We start from the raw sequence: 14754 nt of genomic DNA on the forward strand, positions 1-14754 counted from the left end.
CGGGAAAGAGTTAATGAACGCAATTTTTTCTTATATTGCAGAATTTCAGTCTAACAAAAATATATCCGCATATCTCCAGCCAGCAAGCTTGCATTTTTTGCTATTAACGTTTTTGCTATCATCAAAACCGTTCCCTATTGGATTCCTAAGCTGCTCTATGAGAGCGATGAAAAATCATTAAAAAATTTCCTTAACGGATCGGTAGAATCGTCCATTACCTTCAAGATTTCTGTAACAGTACCTTAGGATATTCCAAAATTCAAAACTTTTCTACACGGAATTCTGGGCAAGATTGCTCAAGTTTGTGGTCACTACATGCAGCTCCGAAGCTCCGCAATTAATCTCTGTTAATTGCTTAGGCCCAAAGTCTTGCTTTGCCTGTCTTAGCATGATCAATGATCAGCCGCGAGGCACTGGAAGTTGTAAAGAAATACGTCTGCTCAGGGCAGGTATTGACCGCAGAGCCAGATCACGTGATTGAAATAACTAGAATAAGAATGGCGTGGAGCTCATATGGCAGGTTCCCTCAGGTCATGAATGGCAGTTTACCAATATCCCTCAAGAGAAAAGTGTACTACAGCTGTATCTTACGGGTGCTCACCTATGGGGAAGAAACGCTGAGGATAACTAAAAGGGTTCAGCACAAGTTAAAGACAACGCAAAGATTTATGGAAAGAAGAATGATAGGTGTAACATTAGAGAGACCGGAAGCGCGCAGAGTGGTTGAGGGCACGAACGCGGCTTAATGAAATCCTAGTCGAAATCAAGAGGAAGAAACGGGCTTGCCGATAAGCGATGGTAGTTAATTGTAACGTACTGGATTCCAAGAGAAGCTAAGCGTAGCAGGCGGTGGCAGAAAGTTAGGTGGGCGGATGAGATTCAGAAGTTTCCGTGGATATGGTGGACGCAGCTGGCGCAGGACAGGTATAATTGGAGAGATATGGGAGTGGCCTTTGTTCTGCAGTGGGCGCAGTCAGGATGATGATGATCAGCTTGTGGGGGTGTAGGGGTTGTTATCCTCCGCGTATCCTTAGAGTCTGTTTAGAACTAAGTGTTCCATGGTTTACCCTAAACAAGATGTGAGGGTCTTAGGTATTCAGCTGCTAGCTTCCTCCCTGGTTTAGGTATAAAGATGATTCTGGCGTCTTTCCGTTCTTGGGGGATTTCGACCTCTTGTCATTATAGGTCAGTTAGGGCCGTAACTGACGTAAGGTCTAGATTTCTCAGCATGTTCTTGGTGACGCTGTCGGGTCCCGCTCCTGGTGTTTTTGATTTCGCACATGGCTTGCCATACTTCCGCAGCCCTAAATTCCTTGTCTAATTCTGGGCTCGGCTCGCTCGTGCATCATGGAAGTGGGTTGGTGCATTGAGTGCTATTTAGGTGTCTGTCCTTGAGTTCTTTGATGTCTTGTGTAAATTGCCTTCATGTTGGTCTGCTATTTGAGCGAGTCTATTGCGTTGAGCCGTTCGGTCTCTGTGGGGTCGAGTAACTTGCGTAGCTTGAGCCACGTGTGTTTCTACGCAGATGTCCGTTCATGCTGTTTGCATACCTGGTGATCTGCAGATATATTGTTTGGTAGAGCGAATTCTTATACTACATGAAAAAATTGTCTTCGCAAATAGTTTCCTGCTCAAAAATGTTTTTGTCCAGAATTTTTGTGCACGTGTTTTATAAGTGACCTCATGTTCATGCTCACTCTCTTCTAATCTCTCTCTCTCTTTATCTCTCAATAAATGGGTTATGACCCCTTGCACATAAACACACTTCTTCTGAAATAAGTGGATATAGTTGGAGAAAACTGACTCTCAGCCCTCGAGTCTCGAAATGCGCACGGAAGGCTCAGCTTTCCGCAGCTCCAGTCCAAAACCAGCGCACGGGCGCAACAGTTCCGAGCCGTTTTTGGCGCTTAACTCCACGTTCGATAACTGGTTTCCCCTACACCGTTTAGGTCTCCAATTCCTCAGTATATTATCGGGCAATATATCCAAAATTAAATTGTAAAAATTAATAAAGTCACGTAATTCTCGTTTCACTACACGCTACGATGGACTTTATGTCCACCGGCGCACACCACATTCCTGTATCTTTCACGGTTTTTTGAAGAAAAATCTCCGCTCATTAAAAAAAAAATAGTAGCGTGGACGGTCATGATGGCATTTGAAAGGCAGCGCCCCTATCTCTTTCTAAGACCAAGCTGTTCTCTCTGAAAAATCTCCTCAAACACCTTCTCCTGGCGAACACAACCATGTGACTTGGGGAAGACCTAATTCCATTATGTGTGCGATGCGATAGTATAGCGAGACAAACTTCGTGTCTGGGGACGTTCCTTTCGGTGAGGTAGACGTCATTTCCGGTCCTAATGACGGAAGTTGAGCTCAGGTTACGTCAGTTCCGGTTTAGCTGACATTGCTTCCGAACTGGTGAGGCCATTTCTGGTTTATGTGGTGAGTCATGACTTCTCGTATGACTGGTATATATACACATACACGGCTGCCACACCCCGTATACCTAATTTCCGGCCTTTTGACGCCACTGCTGGTCAATATCTTGACCCATGACTGGTCGTATCTCTTGAACATTCACAGTTCCCACACACAGCATCATGGTGCCCCCCCCCCCCCCCCCCCCCTACTGAAACCTTCACTACTGCAGTCAAGGTTTCGAGGTTTCATCACGATGTCAATGCTAAATGGTACGACGAGCTCATTATGCATACAAAAAACAGAAATCATGCAACTTGGTCGCGACACGAGGAAAGAAGGCGACAGAAACAGTGTTCACTCAAGACTGGTGGTCTTTATGGCAGTCTATATAAATATTGCACTCTGCAGCCAAGGACTCTAACTTAGTCTCCGTCGCTCAACCAGAGCACATCCACCGGTGAAGCAGTCAGTCCGAAATCTCAACACCACGTCGGAGACTGTGCCGACATATCGGTCGTAGGCAACGCTGTACAGCGCATGGAAAGGTACAGCGCAAAAAGACGGGGCTAAAGGAGCGGACAGACGCTCCTTTAGTTCCGTCTTTTTGCGCTGTACCTTTTCCTGCGAAATGTGCCGGCTAGCCCAGACAAATACCCTTTTGCTGTAAAGCGCCCTTTCATTTTCTCTAGAGGTCGGTTCTCTGAACGTCTACGTTCTTTTATTATGCAGAATGCGTTTCAGGGGCGCCCACTAGGAATTCTTGCCCGGATTTCTTCCAACAATTCAAACATGTGTACTCAATTTACGCCTTCTAAAATGGAAGAAATTCATCTAGAGTTTTTGAACTGACAACTTCCGAAAGCTCAATCTCGGGGCTTATCTCCATCTAAATGTGCAGCATATAAGTGACGAATTCCAGGTGCCTGAACACCCCTCTGGTTAACATCCCTGCCTTCCCTCTTCCTCTTAAACTCTCTTGCTCTAATTTAAGGTGGGTGGCTTCGACAGGTCAGTTAAGACGAGATAGTAATAACACTAGGAAAGAAAGTCCGGCCTTTGAATCGAAATTAATTCTTTTAAAGTTGTGTCTTGTGTTGTGTCTTGTTGAGTCTTGTGTCTATCTATTAAAGACAGACGCAAGCCTGCCTTCTTTGTTGTTTCGTTTATTTCATAAGTGCTAAAATGCTTTTGTGTCTGCTCATGAACTTGGCCCATTGAATGCAATAACGGCTGTGCGAGTGCTCATAATAAGTACATAAAATGCTGCTATGGTGGCACTGTTTCTTTATGCGTAATGTTGAATATTTACGCTATCTAAGTATCTCTTTCGTGAGCCCCTAATAGCAGCTGCATCACTTAAACGTGAGGTGAGATGTTCATCGCTAAACTATGTGTTTCGGGGCCGCTTTAGACACTGGCTAATACATCATCATCATTCCTCCTATAACCATCAACAACGATTATGTTAATCATCATCTCTATCGTCACCACCATTACCACCAGCCTAATGATAACCGTCATCGCTGGAGGCTCGCAAAGAAGGCTGCACTTGGCAGCGCGCATTATAAGCCGCAGGCAATGCCCCACGGCGCGCTGACTTCTTTTCCTGCCCTTCTGTGAATCTCCCCTCATCCGGTTCTACGCGGTGCGGGGGCTTCGAAGCACCTGCGGGCATGCGTCAACTATTAAGTGAATTATCTCCAGCTTTTTACATGCATAATGCTGGAGAGTGAAAAAGGGAAAGCGATTAGGTCTCAGAGTTTTCTATTTAGGGTATCTCCCCCTCTATTTGCTTGCAATGCCCTTCCCACCTTCCTACACGCACATTTCTAGACGCTCAATCAGAGATGCAGTTACTGGGCGCTTTTTCATAGCCTCTTCATTAATTATGTCAGAACACCTCTATAAAAACCCAATTACAAGGCTGCGTATACAGGCAGTAGAAAAGGTAAACGTAATAATCATAATATTATTATGCTGTTTATTTGCACCAAGTACAATATACAGGCTGTAGGTGGTCTACAGAAAAAGCTGTCATGAAGACCGCTTGACGAGGCCGCAGGCCCCCTCTACACAGGTCATTTTACAGCGTCGCAAAAACAGAAGTCTTGACGAAGTCTTGAAAAGTAAATCCAGTCTAATAAGCAATTTTTCAGTGATATCACACAAAAACAGAAGTAGTAACCTGCATAGCACAGCATTCGTTATACAACGATCAAAGCCACACATGCCACTGGCATGGTGTACGAGATCCCTTTGACGTGTGGAAGGTCGCGCATCCGGGAAGCATGCAGGGCGTTGCGTCAACGACCGGCTCAGGGAGCACGCAAGAGATATGAAGAATGGGGACGGTGTCAGACTTGTCGAGCACTGCTGTACTTGAAAGGATTGTATATCAAGTTTTTCAAGCGTGAAGGTTCTTGGCAGAAGCAGATTGCAAACCACATGTGAAACGAAAGAGGCGTACTATATCAAAAAAAGTTGGGCTGAGGCTTAGCTACAGCGTTAAACCTGGATATCTCGAAGCGAAAAGCTTCGTGGCGATGCTCGTGGTTTAGCTTGCGGTTTCATACGTAGGGTTACAATTTGGGTGTACCTTTCTAGCTTTTCCAAAACGTGTTGTCTTAGGTATACAAGGCTTGCACAATCGTTATACAAGGCTCCCACGCTACCACTTCTGGGTCTTCTTCTCCTCCTTCCATGGCGAAAGGTCAGACGACGGAATCAGCGCGCGGCGGCTCCGCGTGACGTCATTCGGTTTCGCGCATGCGCAACTGTGGCAAATCTGTAGTGTGGCTCACGCGAAGCCCGGTGTTGAGGAGCCTAGTGAAGCTTTTCGCTTCAAAAGCTGGCTTACAATGCGTTAGCGATACATTTGAGCTGTGTAATATAGCGCAGAAAAGACCTTTCTTTCACGGTTTTTGTAATAAAGGCGTGATGCGTTTTTTTTTTCTTTTTTTTCTTGTGCGCTGTGCACCTGCGCTGGTCTGACGTTATTTAGGCTATTTGTGCGTCGCTAAATGAACAGCTGTCAGTCAGTGCTCTACAAGTCATTCCTCTTCCTTTATTTGGTCCTGTGTCGTTGCGTTGGAAAAACTCTACTAATAAAAGAACCGAGTGGTGTAGCAATTCAGTACTATTCCTCTGTCATCCTACAGTCGCGGTTACGATTACTTTTGGATGTTAACACGAAATGAACTACGGTCTCTATTCTTTGCAAGAGATTTAGCGACTTTCACAAGAAAGTAATACTTCGACGACAGCTTTACAGCTCCAGAGTGCAACAGCACTTATAATAGGTGTGTACAGCAATGTCAAATGTGCAGCCTTTGTGAAAACTACACAGCTCAAGGGGTGTGCTGTTGCGCCCAGCAGCACGGCTCCTCTTGCATAATCAGGGACCCTAATCTTACGAAGGCGAGAGAAATTTAAGTCATCAAACCTCCCAAACTTGTAACTGTCAGATGTGTTGAAGAGCAGCGCTACACGGCTTGGAAGCAAACCCCTTGGTCTGTACATTTTTGACAAAGACTGTACGTACTGCCCATGCCTTCGTGAACACTTTCTCTGTTCGTTATTATTTTTATCTTTATTTCCTTTTTTTATAATGCTGCTTAATATTCTAGTTCATCGTAACACATTTGTTTTGTATTGAATGGGATATTTCAGCCTAAATTTTTACCTGCATATGCGTTGTTCATGTGTCCTTGCAAGAGCCCCAGTGCAAATTTATGAAAAGCGGATGATTTGGTTTTTTCTCTGTAACCTTCGTCTGCAAATTTATTCTGGGGTTATAATTTACCAATGCGCTTCAGCACGGCGATAAACTGTAACTTAATTCATAGGTGTTTAACGTCACAAAGCGACTAAGTCTATGAGGGACGCCGCAGTGAAGGGCTCCGGAAATTTCGGCCACCTGGAGTTCTTTAACGTACACTGACATCGCACAGTGCACGGGCCTCTAGAGTTTCACATCCACCTCAATTCGACCGCTGCGGCCGGGAGAGAACCCGCACCTTACGGGTCAGCAGCCGCGCGCATAACCACTGAGCCACCGCGGCGGCCAACAGCGCGGCTATAAAAGCGGCATTAAATGTCACGCAAGAGAGTACATTGACCGATTTTTTATGTGACCCTTTTAGATAGATATGCAAGATTTTAAAGAAAACTTAACTGGCAGACAACGGTTGCTCTCCGGATGCTTCAAACTAATCCTGTTTTTCCAAGAATCTTTTCATAGCACACCTAGCTTCCAGTACCACAGTACTACTTTTTGAGAACAGACTGAATGCATCAAACACCGTAACTTAAGCCGAATTTTGAGGGTGAGGCAGTAACGGGATTTTCAGTTGCATTAACCGTAGATAACCTCACGCAAGCTTCTATCGCCTTGGCGTTGCTTCAATACGAAGATTTTCTGCCTATGCACAGATCATATTTCTTAGAAGTGCGTCAGACCACCGAATTTCTACTAAGTTCACAACAGGCATGCTCCTTCGTAGATCGTAAGATCTATACTTCAAAATTCAGCACGCTTTTCGCCGCGGTTAAGCTACTTGTTATCACCATTAGCCTATAAATCTGCGTATATCGGTATCTCGCATAAGCTATTAAATCCGCTGGTAATATCACTTTGCTCTGCTCTGCAAGCAAGTTAGAAGTTTTGAAAGTCGCTGCAGCATTCATTTATTGTCATAGTGTCTTCGCGCCCTCCACCTATTTTAGACTGCATGTACGAGGTTGGTCAAAAGTTCCTAGGCCGCAGGGTCTGCTTTTCGTCGGTGTATACTGGTACTCAAGATGCCGATAAAACTATCAAGGTTCTCTGAGTGTAAAACGATACTTCTTCTGCCCTCTAAAGATATTTTGAGCTTCAGGGGGTGTCGTAACTGCCTGAATATACTATAGCTCGAAAGGAGACCCCGTGGTTTGGAAAGTTTTGACTGATCATATACCTACACTAATAACAGGTACATAATATCCCTCATCCGATTAAGATCTCTGAACAAAATTTCGTTCAAACGAAAAGAGATTTAATCAGCTCCCTCAAACCTCATGCATAGCTTACCAAGAAGTGTCGATGTTGTCGGTAGTAGTAGTAGTAGTAGTAGTAGTAGTAGTAGTAGTAGTAGTAGTAGTAGTAGTAGTAGTAGTAGTAGTAGTAGTAGTAGTAGTAGTGGTAGTGGTGGTGGTTTATTAAAATAATCATAAAAAGGAAGGAAAAGATTTTTGCTGGCCTCGGCATCTGCCATCGATACTGAAGCACCTGAGCTGGGGCAGCGCAAATTAATGATAGCAGGCAGAATGGAGAAATGAAATGAAAGAGGTGAGGGGAAAGGAAGAGAGTATAGGAGGAGAGGTAATATACACACACTATTTACACAGTGACAAATGTTTTTCTGTACCACAACGCAGTGCAATAATTCCAACAAGCTTCACTCACCGGCGTTCGAAAAGCATTGGGTTGAAGCGGCTCGAAGATACACCACACACTCCTGAGCAGGCACAAGCACACCGTCCAGCGCTGCCAAGTCCGTGCCGAAAGCCCGGCACGCATCGAGATGGGAGCAGAACACCGGCGCCCATCCTTGAGCATCCTGACCGTTAAGAAGCGAACTGGACCCCGTAAACGCTCACGGTCCGCAGCGCCGAAGTCGGCCGTGCGCTTCCGAAAGCGAGCCCAGTATCTGCTCCTCGTGTGCGGCGAGACAAAACACTCGGGATGCCGAGAAGACGGGGCAGGGATGTTCTGTTTCTCTCTCTCTCTCTTTCTGTACTTCCTTCCTTCTTTTCTTTTTTCTCACATTCGTTCTCCCAGGGTTAATGTCTCCGAGAGCTGCGGGCGATAGCGTGCCACTCTGTAAGCACCCTACGGTGTAGCGGGCAGAGCATAATTTCCCAGGCAATTGCGAAGCGCGTTGAGCAAGCGTAGGAAAAAAGAAAAAGAAAGAACACTTGGAGCGCCGAATTAGAAGTGCGGAGAGGGGTACGGAGTTGGGATGGAGCGAGGAGGGACTACCACTTACGGCGAGTCCGAGATGAAGTGATACGCGTCCTGACCGGCCACCGGCGCCGATAACCCGGTTTTGGTTGGACGCCGTTTATGTCGGCCTTTTTGTCTCGTTCCGACGCGCACGAAAGGATGCTGCAATGCATGGGCGGGAAAATCGGGGCTCGGCGTCCCCCTCGACACCGCGTGCACCGTTCGCACGCGTCTAAGCGTTCCTGGGATGTCTCTCGTCTTATGGTAATTAGCATTTACCGCAGCTGCGACACCTCCTCGCCCGCCTATCGCGGTTTGCTTTTAATTGTTATCTTTTGTTTAGTTAACGGGGCCGTGAAGCAGCCTTTAGTGTGGGTAGCTGCCCCTTTCTGCGCACCTGAGGCGGTACCTCCCCTCTTTCTGGCTCTGCTAGTTTGAAGGCGAGAGTGTACAACGTTCTCAGTGATTGGCCGATCGCGCGTTATCTTCATCGTGTGTACTTACGTTACCGCCTCTACTGGGCACTCAGCCGCGTGCTCATCATCCCGAGTGCAGAACAGTCGGCCAATGGTAGTGCACTATTTTCACTGACGTAACGAGCAGCTTCCTGCGAACGGGACCAGTAGGGGCTCTGTTCCTGCTACAAAAAGCATAAAAAGAAAGCCACGGTTTTTGTCCAATTCATTTAAATGAGCCGACATGTACGTAATGTGGTCTCTCGTTCAACAGGGATGAAAACTGAGTGGCATTCATTGTTTATTCATTGACGCTAACCATGCTCCTATTTCTTCTTTCTTAAAACAGGGCGAAGGACGGAGCACAAGCAGCACGACAGACGTGGTGCCGTCTTCCTTGTGTCCCGAGTGTCACGCTGTTTGTAATACGAATGTTAACCAACAAGCCCAATTCACTACACGTGTACTTTCTTCTGCTATGAGCATGTTGAACCGTATACAACACACAATAATTTATTTTTCTTCTTTTGCTTGTCTTCTATTTCGATGCAAACCTACACCTAATCTGAGGCCTGCGGGGATAATCATTCAATGGCTAACGGCCCAGCTAACAAGCCAAATATTTTCGAAATTTTTCATGTCCGCAATTTCTTCCATTGTGGTGGTGGTAGTGGTTTTATTAAAAATAATAGTAACAAGGAAGGAAAAGATTTTTGCTAGCCCCGGCATCTGCCATCGATACTGAAGCAAATGAGCTGGGGCAGCGGAAATAAAGGACAGCAGGCAGAATGGAGAAATGAAATGAAAGAGGTGAGGGGAAAGGAAGAGAGTATACGAGGAGAGGTAATATACACACACTATTTACACAGTGAGAAATGTGTCCAGGTTGTGCGCGTGATTAGTTCATTTTAGAGGAATTAAATCACACACGCGCACAACACTGTGTAGGTTACAACTGGAGTGGGGCGTCCAGTTATTAATCGTTCAAGGTAGAACTCGCAGAGCGTTCGGTCACTGCGTGTAACTACCTGACGGAGAACAGACGGGACGTCAAGCCCGTGTGTTCGAGGAATGCACAGAGGCTCACCAAAGTTCGCTCACGAGTGCGCGCACTGCCCTGCGGCCACAATAGCGTCTTGATGGAGTCTGGTAGTATGCCCTGCGCCCTATAGGCCGCGAGCATATCGCGACGAGCATCGGCGAACGCGGAGCAGCGAAGGAGCAGATGTTCTAGTGTTTCCACTGCACCGCATCCGTCACACACATCACTCGTCGCGATTCCGTGACGCACCCGTCGTTCCCCGGGCCACACGCAGCCAATGCGCGCGCGGAGGATCATTGCATGTTGTGACCGTGTAAGTGCGCGACAGCCGGTGACACTGTCGATGCGCTCACCTCCCGCGATGCGTGCGTCGGGGTGCTGCTTACGGAGATGGTCGTGAATGGCCGCACGCACGTCCTCCAGCGCAAGGGGCAGATCGCTGGCAGGTAGTTGGTGTGCAGCGGTCGCGAGGTCGTCAGCTTCTTCGTTGCCGGCGATGCCGCAGTGACCGGGTACCCACTGTGCACGCACGGCACAACCTCTCTGCGCGAGGCGCTCGATGCGCGAGCGAATTTCCCGCACTAGTGGGGTACCGCGGCCGTTAGATTGCAGGCGGCTGAGGGCGGCGCGGGAGTCGCACAGCAGAGCACTCCTGGGCGGCGGAGGGCCGAGGGTGAGCAGCAGGTCCAGCCCGAGCCGGATCCCCATCAACTCCGCCGTGGTGGAGGAGCCCAGGAAGGCTGCGTGTTGCTGGCTGTGCAGTCGCAGGGCGGGGATGGTAGCCGCCGCAGCAAGGGAGCAGCTGTCGCGGGCCAATGAGCCGTCGGTGTACACGAGGAGATGGTCCTGGAGTTCCTCGTGTATGACGGCTGTGGCCAGCTGCTGCACAGCGCAGAGGGGTGTGCTCCGCTTTCCTGCGATGCCGACGATCTCTCGCTGTACCTCCGAGGCAGCAGGCCAGGGCGCGCAGGAGCCGTAGGGGGGTGGGCCTTGGGTCAATTGCTCATACTCGAGCAGCGCCGCGCCCATTCGTGAGCGCGGGTGCGAGCGCATACGCTGCAGCAGCGAGCCGTCGTCCGGTGCACGGTGAAGCCGGTCGATGTGATTAAGTGCCCTGCGCACTGCTTGGAGCTCAAGGGGCCACGCTCCTGCCTCGGCCAACGTTGCGGCGCACTGCGAGTTGTTGCAGGTTGAGTTTTGGTGTTATGTTCTTCATATAAAATAAATCAGGATTTTATCTCCTTCCGTAATACTTATCTTTCGAGGAGCATAACATATGGATCACGAATGGTTTCCATATCCATGACAAGGTCTAGAACAAACTATGAAGACAAAACTTAGTTAGTCAAATTGCAACCCGGTGTAATGCGTACCCAACCCCTTGTAGAAAGTACCAGTGTGTTTGTATTGAAGAACTGAAGCTGCCCTTTCCTCCTGTATATTTATCTGTGAAAGAAATAGTATCCAAATAAGTAATTATCGTTGTGTTCTTATTATTCACGTTTTCAAACTCTCTTTTCACGGTGCCTTTCATTTTACTATTCGAATGTCTCTATCTAGTTTATAATGTGTTTCTTTGCGACCATTTGTTTTGTCATTTTGCTAGTGCTCAGATTTTTGTATTGTCACTGTCATTTCCTGGCGCTTTATTTTAATTTTCTCTTTAGTGCTTTTGTTCATTTCAAAAGGCTTTTTCTTATGAATGTGTTTTGGCGTTCGGCTATCGGTGTGATGATTTAAATTCCGGTGTTCAGGCCCCGTCAGGACGCATGCTTTGTATACTACTACTACTACTACTACTACTACTACTACTACTACTACTACTGCTGCTACTACTACTACTGCAAATACAACTACAACCACCACCACCACTCCATAGTGCTGGTGTTTATAGTAATTTAGACCGCCTGCGAGGCTTTAAAGGGCAACTGCACTAGTTTTTGAGAATTCCGCGATATTCAAGCATTATGGTGTATATAGACTGCACGTAAGTATGCCCAGTTTTTTTTTTCGCTAGGATTTAAAACGACGACGCAATCGATGATCAAATTCCAGGCTTCTCCTCACAGCACTCGAGGAGGGCGGAGAAAGTTAGTGTGTGGTCATGGCCGGTAAGATTTCAAATTTCCTCTGCCGTCAACCGCACCCAGCCGTGCTTTTTGGATGGTGCCAAACAACAAACGTCGGACTTTGCTTTCGGTGGAGCTGGTTTTCTTCCTTCAAAGAAAGCGTTTGCAGGCTGGAAATGTACCAGTGCCGTAGATGACGTCATCTACGTGACGTGCCCCTACTTGCCCTGTGCGCTTCGGAGGAGCTTGAAGGCCGTCGCAGTTTTAATTGGTGCTGACGTCATCATTTCAAATACTATCCGAAAAGGACTTCGCATGCTTTGCCTGCAGCTTTCGCGCATTCGACGCTTTTAAACACGCCTAACTGTAAAACATCCGCAGTTTCCCTTTAACGCGCGCTGATATCACCGAACAAGCGGGCGCCTTTTTCCTTTCCGCTAGCATCGAAATGTGGCCGCAGAGGCAGGAGGCATTCGTACGCGTTACCTTGGGATCAGCGTCCGGACGCCAAAGCTGCATGCGAAGAAGAAAGCTAGGATCAGTTATCATGTGACGGCTTCCCAGGTCTTTGTGGAAATAACAATGAAACCACCATTTCAATAAGGCGCAGTCAGAAAGAGCGAAAGGTGGAAAAGCGGTTAGTCTAAAACCTACCAGGTGGGGTGCTTGGCTATCTCCGATCTTTCTAAAAAATGTTACTCTGTTATGGTTAAAAAAATTATCCCAACAGTACTTTGCAAGCCTTCCTTCAGTGCAAAAAGCAGCAGGACATCGGGGAGGGGGAGGGGAGGATATGCAAATTCCGGTATTTAGCGCACGGCGTAGACTTCTCTTTCTCTTGCATGCGTACCCAAGTGCGGCAGTAAATTTTGATAAGAACCGAAGAAATCCCTTTATTTTTTCTCCTTCACATTCATTAACCCCGAACTGTTGCGATTTTGAGACTCTCGACAATATGTCGAGTGTTTCAATTAAGATCTGCAATTTTTGAAGATAGGCTCTTGAGTTGCAACAACGCTTTTTTCACATACCATTGTCAGCGGTGTAGCGCATCAGAATACAACTAAGATGTGCGCAACTATAAGGCTGGTTGGCTAATATTGAACAGTTTACTTTTTAAATATCATTGTTAGTATCTTTATTTATTAAGAGGCGGGTAGAACAACGTAAGGAATATCCACATCAGTTTTTAGAATATCCAAATCGTAGTTTGCCTTGGCGCTTTGACCCAACGAATTATGTCTACAGGCACCAGAATACACGCACTTGCTTAAAGATTGCAGGCAAAGCAACCCTTCCAGTACACGTAATTCGTCGAAATAACTAAAATTTGCTACACCACAGCGCCGAGGGTAACGGTCTTTTCTAAGCTCTAAGAACTGATATGAATATTACTTACGGTGGGCTACACGCGTCTCAATAAAAGAAGAGACTGGCAGTAACCGTTAAAAACTTCACTACTGAATAATAATTATTCAGCCAACTAGTTAGCGGCGTGTGCGGGGCGTCGGGTGTGAGAGGGAAAAACGTGGGGCCCTACAGCTTTGAACATTCTCTACAAAACCTGAAAATATGTGGAAAACAGTGTTTTGATGATGTTTGGCGGTAGATTTGCGCACACTCGCTGTCCAAGAACAAATTACAGACATTAATAAGTGGGTAGGCAGTTTGATTTATTTTAAAATCGCGAGTTTCCTAGAGGTAAATATAGCGTTTAATAAATATTATTTTATTGTTACAGCGTTCGTTACACTTGTCAAGGCTCCGCTCGTGCATTTCGCCGTGTACCAAGTCGCAATGACGTGTCATTTTGCGGACGCGCAAGGCATTGCGCCCGAAAGCACGTCCGGCACAACATTGCCATGAAATTATTCTTCGCTTTTCGGCTTCTGCTTCCCTCTATTTTGCTTGACGGGTGCATAGATTGAGGCGACGCATTTCTGTTTTGTTGCGACGCGGACTCCGCGAAAAAGTAAAATTGATTTTCAGGAAAGAAAGTGACGCAGTAACTGTCACACATATTTCGGTGGACACCCGAACCACGCCGCAAGGAAAGGAATAAAGGAGAGAGTGAAAGAAGAAAGGAAGCAAGAGGTGCCGTAGTGGAGGTGGTCTCCGCATTAATTTCGACCACCAGGGGATCTTTAACGTGCACTGACATCGCACAGCACACCGGCTTCGCGTTCCTTCGTCCCAGAGATAAAATGGACGCTACGATACGGCAATGTAACGAGATATGAGGCGACAACGAGTGCACACCTGAAATGTAGTGTGGTTGGGCTTAGGTTTTTTGTTTCTGAGGTCTAAACGGGCATTGATGAGGAATCAAGGTTGGCTTGTATCAATAGAGTACCACCTCCGTACCAAAAAAAACACCATTCTTGCTGAAAACAAACCTCTTGTAAGGTAGGAAAGAGCAAGAACCAAAATACAGGTACCGTCGCCGCAGGCCAATCTCGCAAGCAGAAAGAAAGAACTGCGCAAACGAGACACGCACGGCGAAGAGGCAAAGACGAACACGTGCGTGTCTTGTTTGCGCAGTTCTTTCTTTGCGTAATGGACCAACTGTCCCGGCAAGTTCTACTCAAACATGGCAAGTACAAGCACGGTGATTAAATACCTAAAAAATACCACGGATCTTTGGCGCTGGCAAACGTGCAGTAAGGTTACGTGTTTGGATACTGAAGTATGTAAGTTAGTCTTGAAACCCATAGTGCACTTTTCTCACACGAGAAAAACGAAAAAAAAAAATACGACCTGAATGTTGGAAGCGAAATAAAA

Source organism: Amblyomma americanum, chromosome 9 (genome assembly GCF_052857255.1).
Source record: "Amblyomma americanum isolate KBUSLIRL-KWMA chromosome 9, ASM5285725v1, whole genome shotgun sequence".
NCBI lineage: Eukaryota > Metazoa > Arthropoda > Arachnida > Ixodida > Ixodidae > Amblyomma > Amblyomma americanum.